Genomic DNA, 4,457 nt, shown 5'->3' on the forward strand with positions numbered 1-4,457 from the left:
AATTCTTCTCTGTGCAAATGAGCCTCTAAGAATTAGATGGATGCTGCTGTCATGCCAAACATGGCCAGTGCAGCAGACAAGGGAGGAAGAAAACAGCTCTCCGACCGGTAGAAGATTGAGATGATAAAAACTGAGCCCAGCAGCCACTAAAGGGCTGGATTTGCCTGAAAGTCAGGCACCAAAGCTCCTGCCATGCTCCTTTGGGTAGGATGAACCATCACTGTGCATTACTCATGAAAACATGAAGTTGGACAACCTCCCTTGATGCATAAGCCATAAAAGGAGCAAGAGCTGCACACAGCATTCTGCCTCCTCCACTCCCTTTCCACAGGTGGGTGGCTAATCCAGGGTCATCTTTTCTTCCTGCCTGCTCTGAGACATCCTCTGCCACCCCTCCAACTGCTCTGTCTCACTCCCAAAATAGCTGGGCTCAAACACTGGGTTAAGTTATTGCTGCAAAGACTGCACCTCTTGTCTGCACTTCATTTCCTATGCACTGGGAGGAGGGGACAGAGAGGGAGAAAACCTCCACTTCCAACATTTACATGTGTTTTGAAAGCACCTGAGGAGGTTTTAGGCCCTTTTTTGCCAGGACTAACACATTCCACCCACAAGATAATCTTGCTCAGAGCATGCAGTGACTCCTCACAGGAAGGATTTGCAGGGCATGGGGGCCACCAGACCCAGGCTCAGGCAGTGACCCGCCACTGAGACCTCAGGGGTGGGTACAAACCTGCCCCTTTTTGTCCCTGCACTGAGGGGGACAGGGCAAAGGAGAACCCCTGCTGCTCCCCTTCATGAAGACTTTTGCAATGCAGAAGCCCACTGCCTCCTCAAAATCAAGATGCCAGCCTGCCTGCACTTAAAAATGAGGCAAAAATCTCTTTCCTCCAGTAAATAATTCACAGGCTGGAGTCCCAGCACAACTCCATTAACACTTTCCAGGAGTTATTTTCCTTTTTTGCCTGGGCAGATTGCAAACCATTTCTGCAGTGGAGGCTTTGTGTTTGGGCTTCCTTTGCCTCCTAGTTCAAATAATGGCAATACCGATTCACTGGACTAAAGAAAATTGAGTGGGACCCTTTTGTCAAAACTCTGGTGGTTCCCATTTGCTCCTCCAGCTCTCCTACCATAACTGCAACAAGGGCAGAAGGTGCTGCTGTCAAGGTGCCCCTCTCTGAGATACCCCAGGCTAAAAGAAAGTATCTGTAGCACAGTACTCTGTATTTAAACTCCATGGTATTTACTGTATTTATATTATATCCCAGGATGGCAGCTGGAGTGCAGGAGAGTGGTTTTACCCAGTATCTTCAAGGATAATGCAGTATCCCCCATTAGCCACTTACACCCTTCTTCCCAAGCTGGGTGAGCCAGGAGCCTGGAAAACCTGAAACATATTTTTTTATGCTTGATTACAGATTTCAAGTGCCTGACACCAGGCCCCCACTCATTATATTTTGATAGTGATGACTTTGGGCTGAGCTGGAACAAACACTTTGCACTCACTCATCTCTCACTACATCCAGCAGTGTTTAACTTGAAAGAAGGTGGGTGATGGATTTGTAGCAACTTTGGGCAGGGATGCAGAGAGGACACCATCTGCTGTTCCTTACTTTCCCCCACTCCACACCCCACCCCTTCCTTTCTGTAATTAATCAATTCACAAATCAGGAGGCAAAGTTCTCTTGCAGCCTCCTCTTGTGACCACCCCTGCGAGGCAAAGGCTGAGGACAGTGCAGAGCAGCTGCAAAGCTCAAATGCTGCCTGTGGAGCTGGGAGCAGCATTTGGGGCACCCAGTGGGAGCACTGGGGTCCCAGCCCTGCAGCTCATCCCACCCAGGGGCCTCCCAGGCCCAACCCACCACATGCTGGAAGAAAGAGGCTTTCGGAATTTTCTTTGGAAAAAAAATTTATGCTTTCACAGAAAGCAGAGAATTCATGCATAACACACTGACTGTAAAAATGAAAAGTATTTTTAATTTTTCTCCCCCAGCTGCATTCAGCTCTCTTCCTACACAGTGAGTACTGGAGGTTGGAACAAGGTGATATTTAAGGTCCTGTCCAATACAAACCAATCCACTATCCTATGGTTCTAAATACCAGCTAATTTATGTACTTCCATTTACCGGATCCCCTCAGTTCTGCATGAATCCCCAGCCTATTAACATAACTATTTAAACTGGACATGTTTTGTTAAAACATTCTTCTTTCATCAACTGCCAAGTGACAGTTGTTTACTGTCAACAAGCCTGGGTACTCCAAGACAGGGAGAAATATGCCCTTGCAAAAGGCAGGCACATCGGCTACCAAAGGAAGATTAAAATCTGGTGCTTCTCTCCCTTCTCAGAAATGCTTTTTTCGTACAGATACTCACGATACTGATCAGGAGAGATGATACTATGCCTAATTCCAATCATTCTTTTAATTAAAGAAAGGCTCATTGAGGATTTATCTTCACTTGAACATGCTAATTGTCAGGGCACACTCAGAACTCCTTAACCTTCTCACTGCAATCGGTTTCTCCTCTTCACTTTTAGCTGTGAGACTCCCAAGGCACATCTTGGCTCATCTCACACAGATCCTGCTACTGCCTAGAAACAAATGCTTTCCTGGGGGAATCTATAGAGAGAAGTTAAAAAAAAATTAAACAAAAATGAAATCACCAGTTAGTTCAGGCCCTAGAGTCTCCACACAAGCTGCTGAAGTATTTTGCTGGGAGGGAATTGCTTGTACTTGAGTCTCGCCTATAAAAGCAGGGTTAAAAAAAAAAAAAAATCCCGTGTGAAACATTTTCTTGTGCTGTCTGCCCAAGAAGTGCCAGGAAAGCTCCTCCACAGGCTCCTGTGTGGGGCAGGGTCCCAGGGCTCAGGCTCACCCACAGAATTAACAGGGAATTATTAACATTTTCCCACTGCACTGTGCTGCCTGCAGCTCATGGCACTGGGACTGATGCTGGCAACACTGATAAAACAGCAGCAAGGATGGGGCAGGAGGGGACAGTGGCCAGCACAGCCCCACACAGAGGCATGGGGAGCTGGGTGGTGGCTGTCACCACTGCCTCTGGTGTTTAGCTGGGGCTGTGATGCTGCCATGGGCTCCCATCGAAGCTGGAGTTACTGGAAGAAGATGGGAAGGTTTGTGTTACAGCTGCCTAGAGAAGAATGGGAGGTCACTGAAAGCCAGTTCCAGGGACCTCCACCCCCAAACTGGGAGCCCTTTTACTCGCCAGAGTTTCCTCTGCTTGTTAAAATGTTTGGGTCATTAGAAAACTTCCCAAACAATCCCTGCTTATGCTAAATAGCTGCTCCCACCACGATCTGTGAAGAGCTTCAGCCTGCTCTCTTGGAAATCAATGGGGGCTTTTTTTGCCTAGGATTCAAAAGGCGCAAGATCAGGACCTCATTATTATTTTTACAGGACTACAAGAAGCATAGAATGGCAAAACCCCTAAAGAAAGCAATGACCCTCCAAACTGGGAGCCAAATTTGCTGTGAAGGATCTTTACAGGCTCTGTCAAGCATCAAAATAAAACTAAAAATATAATTCTTGGGATCTTTTCAGTTTTCTGACAGGGAAAGGGTAAGGTTGAGAAAGGCTGGCCTCATCATTTGGATCCAGAGACATCTCCTGTAGCTCCTTTTTACTGCAAAGAAAAGCCTTCACAGAGGTGTATTTCACCTTCCCCAGGGGGAGTGAGCAAGAGGGGATGAGCTGTCAGTTCAGGGTGATGCCAGTTACCCTGCAGTGCCCTGTGGAACCAAAACAGCTCCAGGGCTTCACACGACCTCCTCTGCCACTCACCACAGCGAAACCCCCAGAAAATCCCCTCTGCAGAGGCCCCACCAGCAACACAGGGGACCAGATGGCTCCGGGGACATGGTCCTGCTACAAGGGCCATGCCTGAATCCCATTTTCACAGAGCCAGGTGCCACCTGCCTCTTGTGAGAAGAGCATCAGAGATGCTGTCATCCTCAGCACCCTCCTTGGAGCTCTCTGACAGTGAAGTCCTCCCCTTCTTGCCTGTTATTTTCCAGCACTTCTCCCTCTTGGCATCAGTGAGAACCCACCCACACACCACAGCCCCACAAGGTCTGGCCCCTAAGCAATGCCCAGCTAATTTGCTGTCTCCCCTACACCCATCCCAAGCCAGGTCAACTCCAAAATGCTTAAAATCCATTACTTCTGGATACTAGTCCAATCCTCATAACCCAGCACTGGTCTCCAAAGCTTTACTGATTTAACTACATCAGCTGAAATAATTTAGTGAGATTCTTTGTGAACAGCACAAGTGAAATCAAGACACAACCATAAAACACTCAGATTTCCAGGGCAAAAGTTTTAAATGAAGATAAACTCACAAACACTTTCATCAGTTGTGAAAAAGCAACAGTTGGGAAGTCACCTCTGGAGGTTTCTGGCATGCCACAGTGCACTACCACTGCCTGTTACTGTCTTTC

Source organism: Geospiza fortis, unplaced genomic scaffold (assembly GCF_000277835.1).
Source record: "Geospiza fortis unplaced genomic scaffold, GeoFor_1.0 scaffold730, whole genome shotgun sequence".
NCBI classification, from domain to species: domain Eukaryota; kingdom Metazoa; phylum Chordata; class Aves; order Passeriformes; family Thraupidae; genus Geospiza; species Geospiza fortis.